At 37.9% G+C, this 19,582-nt stretch overlaps 1 non-coding gene across 1 annotated transcript; it reads left to right on the forward strand.

The window, feature by feature from the left end:
• Window positions 1–8,521: 8,521 nt before the first annotated feature.
• On the forward strand, window positions 8,522–8,627 carry LOC145590313 (small nucleolar RNA R71). The gene has a single exon (XR_014101944.1). It is a non-coding gene; the product is annotated as a small nucleolar RNA R71 (small nucleolar RNA).
• The last annotated feature ends 10,955 nt before the right edge of the window (window positions 8,628–19,582 follow it).

Genomic DNA, 19,582 nt, shown 5'->3' on the forward strand with positions numbered 1-19,582 from the left:
TCTATGGTATAGAATAAATTAAAATGTTTAAATGAGTAAAGGAAATTACCATGTTAAACATGAAGGATTTTGAAAGGCTTTCGACCCATATGAATGAAGCTAAGTAAATGTTTGAACTAAGTATAAGCTAGGCTAAGTACTAAATCAAACAAGAAAGACTCTATTAAGAGACTTTCAATCATATCATATAGCGAACAATTTGGCAAGACTCAGTGTAACTGTATGAGCTAAAGGTCACATGGATGGAATAAAATTGAGAATCATTCTAGAATTAAATCCATCATGTAAGGCTATGATATGGAATCGTCAGATGACTTACATGCTTAGAGCATGTGAAGTACGTATATAATACCAATCGACATTAATCTAAGTATTAGATCATTAGATTATAGTCAAGAACATCCATAGAACTTAGATAAGTAATAGGATGAAGTTCTTGACGCATGGAAACAAATATAATTTGAGTTTTGATGTTGCAAGCACAAACCTTAACAAGGATTAGATCCTTAGCAAGGAAACCATTTATAAGCACGAGGCAAGAAGCGTTGTGGCTTGAGAATGGTAACATAGATGTGCATCCATATATGATGTGCGGGAATCTAAGGAAAATTTCCATGATCACAAGTGATTAGGGTATCCCAAATCGTTGTGAGTCGCTTGGAATAAAACCTAAGCAAGGCATCATCGAGAATATTGTTGCCTTAAAGGCAATAATAAGATAGATGTTAAATGGAAAGGTTCGTTGTTGAACATTAATGATTGTAGGTTGTCAAGTAGAAGGTCTCAAATCATGAAAATGAGTGGGAGCTATTGCTTGGACAATAAATACTGAATCACATGTAATCCATTAACACTCTCAAAATTTTATCATCTTATTATGGAAATGGTGGATAATGAAGATGCTAAGGTTTGCAAAGTAATTATAACTAAACCTATGCAATAAGTGAACGACAACATTCATAATTGCATGAAAGAAATCAAACATATCAAATATGAGTGTGATTTCTATGAATTTTTATGAAGAGTACTACTCTTAAAACATTTGAAAAAAAACCATTTATCATAAGATGAAACATTGTGAAGTTTCATAGTGGAATAAAATATTTTTAAATATTCCACAAAACTATTTAATTGTGGTTTAGAATTAAATAATGAGTCCATTCAATTCTAATAAATATTCAAAATAGGGTATCAAGTCAATGGCTTGGATAAAGAAACACCTATTAAGTGAACGTTGAATATTTTAATCGAAAATTATCCCTAATCAAGGTCGTATTTTGTGGACGAATAATGACCATCAGAGATTAGTGTGTAGTATGATTTATAGCACCGTTTCTTGTGCTATGAGGATACAAGTCATTTGCACAGGTATTGGTTTAGAACCATACTGGACAGACCTATGAGGATGCTTTAAGAGATTAAAAATCGTCATAAGTATTTTCTCATTATTACTATCGGAACTCTTTTCCTTTGACCATGAGTAGTGGAAGATCTCTTGTTTGGGTACTGGTCTGCTTTGGTATCCGCCAAACGTCTGCCGTAATTGGGGATTATAAAGACAGATATCGGGCGGGTGAGTCCTGTTAGTAAGAAAAGCTACATTACAAGACTGGAAATGTCCCCCTACTAACAATAGGGAACATGTCTTGTTGTTTACAAGGCCTCTCGAAGAGCGAGACTGTGAAAAATGCATGGCCGTGCTCAGATGGATTTTAGAAATCATCTGCTTATTGACAGTCAAACTCGGATTTCGAGAAACACTTCTGGACGTCACAGAGATGACTAGTAATCTTACTCTGTAGTTCATGAAGAGACATGAAGAGACATAGGATAAGGGCTATACACTAAATGCACACTTGTCCGGAAGGACAAGTGGGAGATTGAAAGGAATGGTATCCTTCGAACAAGTGTATTATTCAGATAGCGGGTTCAGAATTATTAGAAAGCTAATATATTCAGTAAGGTCAAGTGATCGGAATGCCTGGGTGGAGGCCGCTTCCGATCAGTAATATTAATATAATTAATATTACAGCTTAATCTTGACTGAACCCTTTAGGTCACACCCAAGCAAATATATGCGAACCAACTCGACGAATTAATTCGGAAGAAATTAATTCGTCGCCTGAGTGTTAAATATTTAGACGTCGGTAATTCGAGCTTAGAGCGTCGAAACCGATCGTCGGAAGTCGAGTCAAAAATGATAAAAGACGAGACGCGCAAAATAATAATAAATCGACCATATTCCCGAAAATACCCCTAGCATCGGTGTGCCCTGAGCATCCGAATGCTAGGGGCAAGACGAGCTAGCACACCGTGATAGCAGCCCCGGCCAGCCGCGACTAGGCACAGCAGCAGCCGCGCCGTGCCACGGCAGCAACCGCACCACGGCAGCAGCCGCAGCCGCACCAAACCGCAGCAGCAGCCGCGCACAGCAGCAGCTGGTGCGGGCTGGCTGCGGGCCAGGTGCGGGCTGGTGCGGGCCGGGCTCGGCCCGGGCTCAGGCTTGGCTCGGGACATAGTTACATGAATAAAGGGGAAGCTTGGAATATGGGAGTAAGTGGGAGAGGACATGTGGCACAAGGAGAGTATTGAGTAGGGAGCAAGTATGGTCCCCTACTCTCCACGTGGTCCTCACCAACCCATCTCACATGGTGATGCCACTTGTAGATTTATTATTAGTTTGTAATTTTAATTTAATTTAGCTTTAAATTAATTTGTGGAATTTCATGATCCCACATTGATGGGATAGAAATTCCCACTCATACTTTCCTCTATAAATACCAAGCTTGGGATTTGGAGTAAAGTGCTTGAGTGGGAGTTAAAAAGAGCATTCCATAATTTTTGGGAAAACTCTTAAACTCACATAACACTCGGGTTTAGGTCGGACCTTGCTAACCCCAAGGTAGTAGACCTTAAAGTTGTGTTCGCCCATTTGTGGGTGGATACCGTCGGAGGCGCGGCGCTTGACGTGCTAGTAGCTTTCAAGTAAGAGCCCCGGGTTTTGGGCGAAGCTCGCTTCGAGGGTAAGATTCGTTATCTTTTCTTTGTGAATATTTATTTATGCTTTGTGATTTTAATTATTGCGAGTGGTTCCTCGGGAGGGGTTGTTTCCGCGGTGAGTCGAACTCACCAAACCCCAACACCAAGGAAGTTCCTTTACATCAATGGCATATAAAAAATCATCAAGCATTCTATCTTCGATAGGGGAACCATCATCTTGGACTTGGAAGTCCTCAAGGTGGGAGAGGTGATCCGCCACAACATTCTCAGCCCCTTTCTTGTCTCTAACCTCAATATCAAAGGTTTGAAGTTCAAGAACCCACCGAAGCAATCTAGGATTTAATTCCTTCTTACCAAAGAGATATTTGAGAGCCGCATGATCCGTGAAAAAAATAGTCTTATAACCTAACAAATAACAACAGAATTTCTCAAAAGCATGCTTAATTGCTAAAAACTCCTTTTCCGTTGTTGTGTAATTTCGTTGAGCTCCATTGAGGGTTTTGGACATATAATAGATGACATGGAGCTTCTTATCAACCCTTTGACCCTAAACACCTCCGATAGCCGTATCACTAGCATCACACATCAATTCAAAAGATAAATCCCATCTCGGGGCTTGGACTATGGGAGTAGAAGTCAAAGCTTTTTTCAATTTGTTGAATGCTTCCAAGCATCTATCATCAAACACGAACTCAACATCCTTTTGAAGAAGAACATTGAGGGGCTAAGCAATTAGAGAGAAATCCTTGATGAATCTCCTATAAAACCCGACATGCCCTAAGAAAGACCTCACACCTTTTACATTGACCGGAGGTGGTAGCTTTTCAATGACTTCAATCTTTGCTTGATCCACCTCTATTCCTTTGTGGGATATCTTATGACCAAGGACAATGCCTTCCTCAGCCTTGTGACATTTCTTCCAATTCAAGACTAGATTCACTTTCTCACACCAAGCCAAACACTTTTCAAGGTTCTCAAGGCAACCTTCAAACGAAACACCTCCCACCGAAAAATCATCCATGAACACTTCCATTTCCTCTTCCAACATATCTCCAAATATGCTCATCATACTTGGAAGGTGGAGGGGGCGTTGCAAAGCCCAAATGGCATTCTCCTATAAGAAAAACTTCCAGATGGGCAAGTAAAAGTTGTTTTCTCTTGGTCATCCGGGTGAATGGGAATTTGAAAGAAACCAGAATAACCATCAAGAAAACAATAATACTTATGACTTGTTAGTCTTTCAAGAATTTGATCAATGAAGGGAAGGGGGAAATGATCCTTTTTGGTGGATGTGTTTAGACGTCGATAATCTATACACATCCTCCATCCCGTGACCGTCCTTGTAGGAATGAGTTCACCTTTCCAATTCTCTACAACGGTCATGCCTCCTTTCTTTAGGACAACATGGACCGGGGAAACCCACCTTGAGATAGAGATGGGGAATATGATTCCCGCATCCAATAGCTTGGTGATTTCCTTCTTGACTACTTCCCCCATTTAAGGGTGAAGTTTACGTTGTCTTTCAATTCTTGGTGAGGCATTATCCTCAAGAGTGATATGGTGCATGCATAAAGCGAGACTAATACCCTTGAGGTCATTAATGGTATAGCCCAAAGCACCTTGGTGCTTTCTCAACACACCACACAACTCTTGAGCTTGGCTCTCACTCAAGGAGGAACTAACAATCACGAGAAAAGTTGAGTTAGAGCCTAAGAATTCATACCTAAGGTGTGATGGAAGAGGTTTGAGCTCAACCATGGGGACACCTTTACCTTCTTTTGTTGTAGCCGCTTGCAATGATTCTTGGCTAGTGATGTTCATGCACATTTGCTCATCAACGTCTTCAAGGCTCCCATTGAGCAAATCTTCATACAAAGCCATCTCTTTGCTAGGAACACCTATCTTTTCCTTATTCAACAAAACATTCTCAAGAGCATCATTAGAGGTGAGCAATTGCTCATGCATAGAAGACATAACATGATCAAGAGAGTTAATCATCATAAACTTCTCCAAGAAAGAACTTGGGTACTTCATGTTATCATTCAAGTCAAATTCGATTACCTCATCTCCTACCTTAAGTGAAATCTTAGCACTCTTGACATCAATCAAAGCACCCGAGATAGCAAGAAAGGGTCTACCAAGAATGATAGGAATGCTAGCATCTTCATCCATTTCAAGTACCATAAAATCCACCAAAATAACAAATTTGCCAACCCTCAAAGGGACATCCTCTACCTTACTCTTTGGAAACTTGATTGATCTATCGGCCAATTACAAGGTAATGTTGGTATTCAAGAGTTCCCCTAGTTCAAGTCTTTGGTAAACCGAATATGGCATAAGGCTAACACTAGCTCCTAGGTCACATAAGGCATTATCAATTTGCATCTTATAGATAGTGCAAGGGATTGAAAAGTTTCCGAGATCTTTTAGCTTAGGTGGCATCTTGTTCATTATGATTGCACTACAATTCTCGGTCAAGTTCACTGTCTCCACAACATCACAAGTCCTCCTACCACTCAAAATGTCTTTAAGGAATTTTGCATAATTCGGCATTTGGGTGACAATATCGGTAAATGGTAGAGAAAGATGAAGTTGTTTGAGCATGTCAATAAATCTTCTAAATTGTTCATCTAACTTGTGTCTCATGAATCTTTGTGGATAAGGAAGTTTGGGTTTCACAACTTCTCTCTCTTCCTTTACCTCCTTAGGTGACTCTACCATTACTTCACTCAAAGATGCACCATCTCCCTCATCCTCAACTAAAACCTCCTTGGCACCCTCCTTACTCTTACTCTTGCTAGGCAAACTCTCCTCAAGCACCCTACCACTCCTTGTGACTATGGAATTAATGGGTCTCTTAGGGTCTAGGCCTTGAGAGGGTAAAGAAGAAGGGCTTTCTTGGTCTTTCAAAACATTGGCAAGTTGAGAAATTTGGTTTTCAACCATCTTATTGCGGGTCATCATTTCATTAAACTTCTTATCACTCACCGCCATGTAAGTGTTCAACAACTTGGTTTGGTTTTCAATGATTTCCTCCAAGTTAGTCCTAGAAGAAGAAAAGTCTTGAACATAGGAATTATCACTTTGGGTCTTTGGAGCAAAACCGGGTAGGGGACCCCTTTGAGCATTGTTTTGAAAATTTCCCCTATTTTGATTGTTCCAATTACCTCTATTTTGATTTTGACCATAACCTTGATTATGGTTACTATAACCTTGGTTATGATTACCATAATTTTGGTTTTGATTTTGACCACTATAACCTTGGTTGTTATAGTTACCTCAGGAGTTTTGGTTCCCTTTGTTCCTATTACCACCACCTTGGTTATAGTTGTCAAAATTTCCATGGTTGTTATAATTCCTATTCCATTAACCCCTTTGATTCTCAAACCTTGAATCATTATTATTTGACACATAGTTCAAATGCTCATTCAAATTCCCATCTTGATCATCACAAACATCCATAAATTAGAAGCTGAAGTAGGGAAAATGTAGGTCATTATCTAATCTTCCCTAGAGCCAAAAAAAATTGATAAACACTTAACAAACCTAAATACGAGTATAGAGGTAAGTCAAGGGTCGAACCCAAAGGAACGGTAATGTTCAAGCACTCTCAATTATGCACCTAAACTAGGTCGAAGTCAAAGGTAAAAAGGAACACTAACAACTAACAAAATGAACAACCAAACTAATGAAACACTAGGAATGGGATCAACAAGTAATCATGACAAAATTGCAACAACTTGAGAAGATTATGCCAGTCAAAGGTTGTGAAGACTAATGATAAGAGCTATCAATCGGAATCAAAGAGCTATCTCCTAATTGTTAAGCTAGGGTTCACTATGAATAACAAACTAAGAGAATCACAATCCAAACCAATCAATAATTGCAATTCCTAAATCAATTGGTCCTGTTATTAGCAATTACAATGCAATATAGCATAATTCTCAAGGCCTAATAGAATTACACACATGCAAACCTTCATTAATCACTTTAATCTCAACAATCAGTTAACACAATTCCCAAATTAATCACAATCAATCAATCATACAAGCTTCACCCAATTCCTAGCTAAAAAACTACTCAAGAATCATCATCTATCAACAATCAACTAAAGAAATCAAGAATCAACAAAATATCAAGAACAAAATCACTAATCAAGAATCAAACATTAAAATCTAACCAAACAAACATGAAATTAAACAAAGCAATAAGATGAGATAGAGTGAGAAATGCTCATTGATTGATTAAAAAGATCTTCAATACAATTGTCACCATTGAATCTCCAATCTCTCAAACCACCATTGAAATCCCTTACTTTCTCTCTCTAAAACTACTCCTAAACTATTCCTAAAACTAGAGAGAGAAGCTCTCAACCTCAGCTAAGATATGAGATAGAAAGTCTAAGCTAATCTCTAAAATCGTACTCTAAAATAGAAAGGTCAAGGCTATTTTATAATAAAACGAGCTAAGGTAAGCAAAGCAGGCCGTGCGCACGCACCACCTCCTTGTGCGCACGCACAGCAAGGCACAGAGCAGGCCGTGTGCACGCACCAGCCACCCCGGTCTGGCGCACGCATCCCTGCTGTGATGCACGAGGCTTAGCTCCCCTTGTTTGCTCGATCAATCTTTGCGCTCCCGAGCATCCCTATCATCAGTGCACTCGAGGCGATGCCCGCGAGGAGGGCATCCTTTTATTCTTCAAGCACTTGTACACTCCGAACCAAAACATTACTTCCATGGTGCTTGTGCTTGCGGAGCTATCTTGGTTTGCTTGAGTTGCATGCTAGGATTCCTGAACTTAGCTCCATTGACTTCCTTGAATGCGCTCAAGTTTCCTCCTCGATAATAAAATCCCGGGATACTCGGCACACCTACAAAACAAGTCAAAGAAATAGAGAAGCCAGAGAAATACCCGATAAATGAATAAAATAATAAGAAAACCATCAAAAGCACACATTTCTCTAAACTTATACACAAACACGCAAAACAAGCATTATTATGTAAAAACACGACATAAAAGACTAAAAACGATCATAAAACTACGAAGAAAACCTACTTTAAGAGTGCCATAAAAGGCACGCATCAAAAGCATCATGATCATACGATCCACAAACATCACAAAACAAAAACCACTAGGCATGTTACTAGAAGAGGGAGAAGGTTGAGAGTTAGAAGACATACCTCTCCCCTTAGATTAGGAGGGAAGATTCAAAACTTGAGAGGTAGCACTTTTAAACTTTTCCTTAATAACAGACATTTCCTTCCCCAAGTTTGTCATTTGTGAGGACAAGTTGTTTATGGCATTAAGGTGCTCAACCGAGTACACCGAAGAACTACTTTTGCTAGTTGACTCTCTTTCACCATCTTGCCAATCTCTATAGTACCTCACTACGTCTTCAATTATGTCTACCACTTCCTCCTCCGTTCTATTCATAAGGGACCTCCGGCTCCTCCATCAAGACATGATTTCCCTTGAGGACTTAGGCCACCATAAAAGATTTGAATGATTTGGTAGGTAGCAATTCCGTGGTGAGGACACTCTCTTTGATACTCTTTATACTTCTCCCATGCTTCGTAGAGGCTTTCACTAGGCTTTTGCTTGAAACCTTCAATCAAAGCTCTAGCCTCCGCCGTTTTCTTTTGTGGATAGAAATGGGATAGAAATTCCTTGGTCACTTCGTCCCATGTCCTTAGAGAATTTGGTTTGACTTCCTTTTCCAACCATTCCAAAGCATGCCCTAGGAGAGAAAAGGGAAAAAGCTTGGGGCGGATGAATTCTTGGGAAATTCCATTCATTTTGATAGTGTTGCAATATTTTTCGAACTCTTTGAGATGGTTTAGCGGGCTTTCATGTTTAGCCCCACTAAATTGTCGCCTCTCTATCAAAGTGATCATTGCCGGCCTTATTTCGAAGTCATTCGCCGGTGTTGTAGGTGAAGCAATCCCACTTTCAAACCTATATGCACCCGAAATCCCCAATTCCTTCAACGCCACCCTTGGATTTTCTCCCATCCTTACTTGTTCTTCTTGCTGTGATTCCTCTTCACTTGGAGTGTTAGAACTCAAAGAATGTCTAGCAACTCTTATCCTTGCAATTGTCCTCTCAATTTCCGGATCAAGTGGCACTAGTGAACGACCACGTGCTCTACGCATACAATCTTAAAAGAAACAATTAGTAGCACGGCTACAAATGTAGCCAAAAAGAGAAAAATATTTTTGTATTTTCCAATTAAAAATGAAGTATACTCAACAACTATAGCAAAGCACCAATATCATTCCCCGGCAATGGCGCCATTTTGATGTGTGGTAATCTAGGTCGTTGAAAACTAAAGCACCACAAATCAAACAATTAAGAAAGTCAAACTTATTCCTAGTATAGGACAAGTCCAAGTCGAACCACGAGGAATGAGAGGGAGAATGCTATAGCCTATGGTCAAGCTACTTCAAAGAATGAGAGGTGAATTGAGTTGTAACTAAAGTTTCAATCAACTAATCAAGTCAAGAAAATCAATATGCTAAACACAAGGGATTAAGGTCCCACATGCAAGCTCAATGATCATGCTAATTGATGAATAACTCAATTGATTCAAACGTAGCAAAGGACAAACGATAGTTGCAATTAATAGAATTCAAAAGCTATCTCCTATAAGTCAAGCTAGGGTTCACTAAGAATGACTAACAAGGAAAATCAAATACAAATTCAACCAATTAAAGCAATTCTCAAATCAAGGGTTCATGTCATAGAAATTCGCTATGCAATCTAGATTAATCATCTAGGTTGATCACTCCTAATCAAATTAATCACATGCACAACTATGTCAACCAATTTAATTGCAACAATTCAATTAATCAAGAATCATCAACTAGCAAAAATCATCAATCAAGCATGATTCCCCTTCTCCCTAGCTACTAATCTACTCACAAATCATAATGGAATTGAAAAATAAAGCAAATTGAATCATAAACTTCATCATTTCAAGCTTAATCAAAGAGAAAATCAAATTCAACAAATTCTCAAACCAAAGATCAACAATCCAATCAAACATTCAAGAATGAAAGGAAAGATCAAGAAAAAGTAAATTCAAAGAAAGAAATTCTCACTAATTTTCATTGATTGAAGATGAAATCCAAGCTTAAAGATGTAATTTGAAGTACAAAACAAGTAATCTAAAGTTTCTCTCTCTACTTTCTCTCTCTACTAAATTTGCAAATAAGTCTCAAGTACAAGTGAAAACGTCATCCCCCTAAAAAAGGAAAAGTCAAGCGGTATATATAGTAAAACGAGCATAAGGGGACGGAGAGCACCACTGGACCGTGCACGCGCACCACTGGCCCGTGCGCGCCCACACAAGGGCTTGTGCGCTCGCACAGGGGGGCCTGCGCGTGCGCACCAGTGCTGCAATGTTGTGGCATGCGCGGCTCCTCTTGCTTGCTCGTAGTCCGTAGCGTGAAGTCTTGCTCCTAGCGCTCTCGTGCATCCCTATCGACGGCGCTCTCGTGATGATGCTCGCGAGGAGGGCAGCCCTTGATCTTCACATATTTGCGTGTTCATGACCTAAAATCAATGAGAGCGTGGCAAATAAAACTTTGAAACTTCACCTACAAAAATTCAAGTAAAAATAAGGGAGAAAGCAAAATGAATTGAAACTTAACTAAAATAACAAATTAAGAACAAAAATCATGAAAAACTAATAAAAGTAAACGAAAAACCGAAATGAGTTATAAAGATGGAAAATAAAAGAAAACTAGAAAAATTATATGAAAATAAAGCAAGAAAATATAGAAAAAGGAACTAAAAGCTACTCTATTGAGCGCCATAAATGACGATCGTCACGCATTAACAAAAACCCCAAATAAAACCTAAATTTAGCTATCCAATTACAGTTGAACTACAAGAAATCAAACACCTTCGACAAAACCAAATTATGATACAACAAGCATAATCAAACACAAATAACTTTCACACATTTAATTTCCTTAAATATCAAACATAAAATCATAGTCTAGAAAACCCAAAAAAATGAAAGAAGAACAACAAAAGTTTTGAGTTCTTACCTTAAATTAAGCAACTTTAGGGTGAATTTCGACGCAATTAACCAACTTTAGGGCGATTTGCGACGTAATTCGTAGCTTCTGATTTCTTTCCCGATTTGCCTTTGTCACTCTACAATTGGTACGAATTTAGGTGAGCTTTAATAATGGCGAAAGAGTTATTAGAGCAGTCTGGTTTGGGTAGTTGGAGTAAATAATTGCCAGCTGTGCAATTTGGGAGGGAAATAAAGGTCAAGGGATTTTTTTTAACTTGTTGCCTTAGTTCTAAGTTGCTAGTTTTTTCACCTAAATAAAGCAGATTAGCAATAAAGGTGGTATTATTTATGGATAATCAAAAGGTCGACTTGTTTTTAGCGGACGGGTGAAAGGTGGTATTATTTACGATAATTTTTCCCAAAAAAAACCCGGAGTGAGTAGTATCGTATACGTAGTACTTCATACATGTTAGTATTATTATAAAAATCTAACATATTAAAAATATGTAAAAAATCATATTGACATAATCACATACATGACTAAATATCATTCATGATTTATTTGTAGTACATATAGTTATAGATTATAGATAGAATTCATTATTTTGGAATTATAAAAGTTATATTGACATGATCATATAGTGTATGACTAAATGTTTCATATTTCCTTCAAAAAATGTATTTGCCTAGACGCAAAAAATACTCCCCGGCAATGGCACCATTTTGATATAGGGAAAACTAGGTCGTTAACTAATCCTCCCTAGAGCCAAACAAATTTATAATCACTTAACAAACCTAAATACGAGTATAGAGGTAAGCCAATGGTCGAACCACAAGGAATGCTTATGTTCAAGTATTTCCAATCAATGCCTAAGCTAGGTCGAAGTCAAGAGGATAAGAGGTACACTAATCAACTAACAAAACCAAGAACCAAACGAAAGAAACGCTAGGGAATGGGGATCAACATGAATTCATGATAATCAAGCTAATTAGGGAATTAAGCAATGTAAGCAATGCAAGCAATGTAAAGACAAATAGTAGGAGCAATTAAGAGCATTCAATTAATCATCCTCATACTCTCTAACCTAGATTTCTCTAGTGCTAAACAATAAGAAGAAACATAATCAAATTCTTAACCAATTATGATCAAATCGATATCAAGTGGTCATGTCAATCAATTCAATCATGCAATCAAGTTTAGCATCATGGTTAGCTACTCCAATCAAACTAGACAACATGCAAACCTCTATTAATCAATTAAATTACAACACATGAACTACTCAAATTCCTAAATCAATCTCAATCCATCAATCATACATATTTTACCCAACCCTAGCAAACAACTACTCAAGAATCATCATCTAATCAACAAGCAAGTAAATTAAATCAAACATCAACAAGTATTGAAGAGGAACTACACTAATCAAGAATCAATCATCAAAACCAAATCAACAAAGATGAAATCAACCAAAGCAATAAAGAGGAGGGAGAGTTTGAAATTCTCATTGATTGATTATGGATATCTTTAATACAATTATCACATTGAATCTTCAATCTCTCAAATAACCATTGAAATCTCTCACTTTCTCTCTCTAAATCTACTCCTAAATTAAACTAACCCTAAAACTAGAGAGAGAAGCTCCAACTAAGCTAAGAATATGAGATCTAAAAATGGATTCTAAAAATTTGTTCCCCTAAAATGGGAGGCTTAACCCCTTTTATATCTTTCCCAAGATAAGAGAAAAAACGAATAAAGAAAGGTCGAAACCCGCAGAGCCGCGCCCGCGCAAAACTGGGTCTACAGTAGGGTCGCGCCTGTGAGGAGTCCACGACCAGCCCACAAACGATAACGCCACGCCCGCTCCTACTTTGCCGCACCCGCGGCATACTTTAAGTCAAACATTTTATGGTAAAATAATATCTTCCACATTTTGATTTTTGGCAGGGATGTACATTGTAGCATTAATAGTAAAGTGTAGATATCGTACTATAATAGAATACAAGTATAGAACCCATGCAATTGCACAGTTTTAAAAGTTCAAATACTAAATCTTTCAAAACATAAAACTATAGTATTAATTTAATCCACAGTAGTAAAAGCCTATAGTATTCATTATTTCACAACAATAATGTGTACCCATTTATCATAATACTCAATAATAATGTGTACCCATTTATTCAAGCAAAAGTTGGTATAAATAATTCCAACTTTTGACCGTTCGCTTAAAATAATTCCAACTATAAATTATTGTTAATTAATTTGAACTTTGGGAGTACAGTCATTCCCTCAAAATGATCCCAAGTAAGCCAATTTTAACCAGGTAAAGGTGTATTTTTTTAAAAGTAATATATGTCACCATGAGATTTGTTGAAAATAAAAAAACTTTTAAAAAAATTAAAAATTTAAAACCCAGCCCCCAACCCACGACAACCCTGACGTGAGGAAAACTAGGTCGTTAAACTAATCATCCCTACGGTCAAACAAATTTATAATCATTCAACTACCTAAATACAAGTATAGAGGTAAGTCAAGGGTCGAACCACTAGGAACGGTTATGTTCAAGTATTTCTAATTTACGCCTAAGCTAGGTCGAAGTCTAAGGTGAAAGGTAGTGCTATTCTACTTCCTAAACCAAGCAAACAAATGAAACACTAGGGAGTGGGGATCAACATGCATTCATGATTATCAAGCTAATTAGGGAGTCAAGCAATCCAAGCAATGCAAAGACAAATAGTAGGAGCAATTAGGAGCATTCAACTAATCATCTTCATACTTTCTAACATAGATTTCTCTAGTGTTAAACAATACGAAGAAACATAATCAAATACTCAACCAATTATGATCAAATCAATATCAAGTGGCCATGTCAATCAATTCAATCATGCAATCAATGCTAGAAATCATGGTTAGCTATTCCAATCAACTAAGCAACATGCAAACCTCTATGAATCAATTTAATCACAACACAAGAACTACTCAAATTCCCAAATCAACCTCAATTCATCAATCACACATGTTTACCCAAACCCTAGCAAGTAAACTACTCAAGAAACATCATCATCAAATCTACTATCAACTATAGAGAACAAGAATCAACAAAATATCAAGAACAATTACTCTAATCAAACATCAAATATCAAAATCAAACCAAACAAACATCAAATTAAACAAAGCAATTGAATGAGATAGAGTTTAGAAATGCTCATTGATAATTAAGAAGATCTCCAACACAATTGTCACACTTGCATCTTCAATCTCTCAATCACCATTGAAATTCTTCCCTTTCTCTCTCTAAAACTACTCCTAAACTAGCCTAATCTAGAGAGAGAAGCTCTCAACCTAAGAGAGAGAAAACTATTCTAAAACTAAAGAATTACATGAATGAAGAATAAAGGAAACCAAAAACTATATAAACAAAAGGGGAAAAGAAGCTTAAAAATCGTAAAAGACCCGGAAACCCACGCACGCGGAGAAATCGGCCGCGCCCGCGGAGGGGAACGGACACCCCGATAGCCGCGCCCGCGGCCCAAGCCTGCACCCGCGGGGCCAAGGCCCACGCCCTCGGGGAGCCCTCGGGACAACCGCGGGTGCTTACTGCCCAAATACGGCAGTTTTGGAGCAGCAGCAACCCCGCGCCCGCGGGTACTGTAGCCCGCGCCCGCGGCAGTTTTTCTAGGCCAACTTCAGAAGGCTGTAACTTCCGATCTAAGAATTGTATGAAGGCGTGCAACCTATCATTGGAAAGATCTTCAAGTCTAGTTTCCAACCCATTTTGAATCACCCTAATCCGATCTGTAGAACTTGAGAGATGACTAAAACAGTGCACAAAGGTCCTATTTGATACTTTGCAATCCTTCGTTTTCCTTTGTTTCAAACTCAAATTCAATTCCGAAAAGTGCATATTGATCCTAGTGGGTGCTATTTTCAATTCCCATGCATATAGCCCGCGACGTACCTACAAAACAAGACAAAGAAACGGAGAAGCAAGAGAAATAGCCGAGAAATGAATAAAATGATAAGAAAACCATTAAAAGCATGTATTTCTCTAAACTAACACAAAAACACGCGAATCGAACATTATTCTCTAAAAACACGACATAAATGACTACAAAGGAGCATAGAAATATAAAGAAAACATAGCCTAAAGGTGACATAAATGGCACGGATCAAATTCCCCCAAGCTAAACTTTTGCTCGTCCTCGAGCAAAACAAAATCCAACCCAAGGGAAAAATGATGACATTATTCAAGCAAAGAAAGAAACGAGAAAACTAGAGAAGATGGGAATATACACTAACTGACTTTCGTAGGAATCACGGTCAATTTTAGCAACTAAAGACAAGCCATTTAAACCCCTAGATCGCCCTAGAGGACGAGTGATGCTCTCGTAAGGGTATCCTAAGAGTTTACCCATAACTCTCATAATAATACAAACAAGGCAAAGCATGAAAAAGAAAACAAAATACAAGAAAATCAAACAAATGTTCATGAAAGGATTTTTGCAAATGTACAAGCACAAGTGAATGCAAATCTTTCTAAACAAGTAAGGGAGTGCACGCTATAAGATACCTAAGGTTGATTGAAACATAAATATGCTAAGCATAGGAACTAGTTATCACACTCCACTTTCATCCCAAACGGTCTTACCGCGTTCCCCCTACTAATCTCATATCTCCCCTTAGTGAGCATCTCATAGATTCCGCGAAGGAACCGAAAAAAGATCAAATTTTTGGGCTACTCGACATCTTGACTTCGCATCCCCTTTCCTTAGGCAATGACCCATGATTCCCTCCCCCAAATAGTGACTCAACTTTCTAGGTCGAAAGGTCTTTCCCCAAGGTTGTAACGTAAGGCATAAAGGGTGAAGGTAGGCTAAAATTTTTAAAATTTGGCGGTTTTCCTAAAAAGTGAAGCAAAAGGGTGATCAATCCTTAACAACACGATCAAGAAATCACCAAACAAAAGCAACACCCCCAAGCTTATTTGAAGCTATACTCACAAGAAATATATACAAAAAGCGTAAACGCTTCTCCCCCAAGCATAAATGAAGCATTGTCCTCAATTCTTAGAAGGAGAAAAGAATACATCAAAATATTTTTGAATTTTCACTTTTTTAATCAATTTTTTTTTTCTTTTTTTTTTTTTTACTTAAACTTGCAATGTCCTCGCCTTTTGCTAAATTCGGACGGCTTTTTCTATAATGCAATTTATTAGTCCATGCCTTTTATGACTAAGGACGGCTTTTACTCAAACACTTGCCATTATTCACAAAGAAGACTTAATCACAAACTAGCACTCATAAAAACCAAATTTCCAACTTATCCACCACAAACTCCATTATACATGATCAATTTGCTTCACAAAAAACCAAGAATAGAAAGAAAATGAAACAAAAGGCCAAAGAACTAAAGATATGGCATGAAAAGAAGGAAATAGGCTCAAATGGTTGCAAGAAGGCAAATGGAAACTCAAAAACAAATATGAAACAAACTAACCTAAAATTGAAAAATACCACCCCGAAAAGGTGCCTTTATCCTCCCTAGATAGCTCGGTCTCGGGTTTAAGAATCATACATCAAGCTTTATAGATTAGGCTTGCTAAGTCAAGGATCCATGCCGCTCATGCAAGAATATGATGAAAGCTTGAACAAATATAAATCTCACATGGTTGTAGCAAAAACTCACTAAGGTTATCAAATCGAAGATAGGGAGCAACTACCAAACATGCCACAAACAAGTAGAATCCGGCTTCAAGATCCCCCTAGTTCTAGACAACTACCTTAGCATGCTTTATCCTAGAATCAACCAAACGTAATCTCAAACCGTGCACACCACTACCATTTAGGAAGAAAAGCATTCAATTATACAAGTCCAAATGTTATTATGTCCAAAGCAAGAACAAAACAAAACACATTGTAAATTTGCCTTGATAGAAACAAAAATCTTTTTGAAGTTTTTCAAAATATAAGAACATGGAAAAGCATATACAAAGGTGCATAGCATATATGAATCAACATCCCACCAAACATGATAGAATACCCTCCCCCAAGCTTGAATGAGACATTACACTCAAACATAAATCAAACAATCCAAGGGAGGGGAAAAACAAGGAGATCAATCCAATCAAACCAACATATGTCCAACAAGTCACATTCACTAGAGAAAGAGCAAGGAAGGATATTACCGGATATTAGGTGGGTGTAAATACCCGCAAATGACCCAATTTTACCCTTTCAAGGCTAACAACCTCTAGTATTGAACTTGCCTTCCTTATGCTAGCAAAAATAAGAGTCAACCTTCCTTGATTCTTGATCCATATTGAAGCACCAAAGTATATCAAGTCATGTACCTAGCAAAAGGCACACAAACATTTCCATGAGATAAAATCTAATCTAAAAAGAAAATAAAATGAAAGCAATAAAACATGGGTTACTTCCCGAGAAAGGCTTGCTTAAGGTCCAAGCATGACCGCTCTAGAAAATAATAATTCAACGCACGCAAGAGCTTGTCAAATACACTACTACACATTTCATATGATAGAAGGTAGGCAAATGACGGGATAAGAACGTGCAACAAGATTGTTGCACGTAAGTGAGAAGGGAGATGCCAAAACAAAGAAGAAGAGGGATCAAAAGGAAAAATAAGAAAATAAGAAGAAGAAGGGGGAATAAAAGAATGGAAAGAAAAGGAAAAAGGCAAATCCTCTTCACTAGAATATTTTTGGGTGACAACATCACCCTTTTCCTCAACAATAGACGAATGAGGGACATTAAGATCATCATAGACAAGGGAGTCCCCAATAGGCTTATCAATAAAGGAAGGGAGAAAAATAGGGCAATAGGGGATGTGGTCAAACTTTTGAGAAAAAGGGGTATGAGAAATAGGCAAAGGGTTCGCGACTCCCTCAACACAAGGTCTCACATCGCCAATGAGGGCATGAAAATCAATCATAGAGTCCTCAAATGAAGTCCTCTCACAATCGACATCTCACTCAAGCTCAAAAACTCCAAAGGAATCAACCTCATCCTTCTTTGCACCACAATAAACAACTTTTCCTTCCACAAACTCAAAACCCAAGTCCTCAAAACCGTCTATGAATGGATGCAAATATAACTCAAAATCATCTCTCTCCCATGAAGCATCATCAATGAACTCACTTAGAAGGCTATGGGTTTTCATTTGACTCTCAATAAACACATTGGACATAACCTCAAACAAGTCCAAACACTCATGGATAGCAGAGTCACATTCATACACTTGAGGCTCATCATAATCAACCAAGGAAGAGGAGTTTAGATTCACAAAATCATCATAATCATCATCACTCTCAACTCCCTTTCCTTCACTCCTATGCTCAACAATAAGATCCTCACACACTCTTGGTTGTTCAAAATGATCTTCATCATCCTCAACACACACACTAAATTGGGATTTTTCACAACTAAGCATCAAGGATGACAATTGGCTTTCTAACTCATCTTTTCTTCTCTTTCCCTCCTCAAGACGCTCCTCATTCTTTTTCATTATCTCTAATTGACCTCTCATAGATTGAAGAATCATCTCCTTACTAGTCCCAAGATCATCATCAAGCTCAATGTGCCTAATTTGAGACTCAAATATATCAACAAGAGATTCAAAAGATGTAGAAGGTTGAGGCTCAACAAGGGAAGAAGAAGTACAACCAAGATTGGAAGAATCAACATTAAGATCATGAGCATATACATCACATTGGGGAGCGGGGGCACAATCAAGGACATGAGATTCATCATCAAGGGAACGAAGCACATCACAAGAAGGCATGGTAAATAATGAAGAATATTGAAACACACCATTAGCATCAACTTGAGCATGCACCTCATCATCTTGAACAAAAGGGGAAATAGAGTTGAAATCATGCATTCTAGGTTCACTAATGAGATCATGTGACAAATCATGGGAAATCATGCTAACATTAGAATAATCAAGACATTGCACATCAATATTAGGAACATGATTATCCCTATTATAGACATCCCTAGCAAACCAAACATAAAAATCCCAAGCATCATCAATTGACAATGCTCTAAATTCACCATTATACATGCATTCAACTTCATCCCTAGTTTGCTCACTCAAACCAAAATAACAAATCTCACAAGCCTCCCAAATATTACAACAATTACAATCAAGAAATCCCTCTAGTCTATTAAAATATTCACAAAAAGGCTCATTGTAAAATTGAGGAAATGAGAGACATGCCATTTTATACAATGCAAACAAAAAGAAATAAAATAAAAGCATAAACAAAGACCTAGACTCAAGCAATCAAAAACACTCAAACATAGACACCGTTCCCAGGCAACGGCGCCATTTTGACGTGGGGAAAACTAGGTCGTTAAACTAATCATCCCTACGGTCAAACAAATTTATAATCATTCAACTACCTAAATACAAGTATAGAGGTAAGTCAAGGGTCGAACCACTAGGAACGGTTATGTTCAAGTATTTCTAATTTACGCCTAAGCTAGGTCGAAGTCTAAGGTGAAAGGTAGTGCTATTCTACTTCCTAAACCAAGCA

The sequence above is a fragment of the Chenopodium album genome, chromosome 17 (assembly GCF_948465745.1).
Source record: "Chenopodium album chromosome 17, dcCheAlbu1.1, whole genome shotgun sequence".
Lineage (NCBI taxonomy): Eukaryota > Viridiplantae > Streptophyta > Magnoliopsida > Caryophyllales > Amaranthaceae > Chenopodium > Chenopodium album.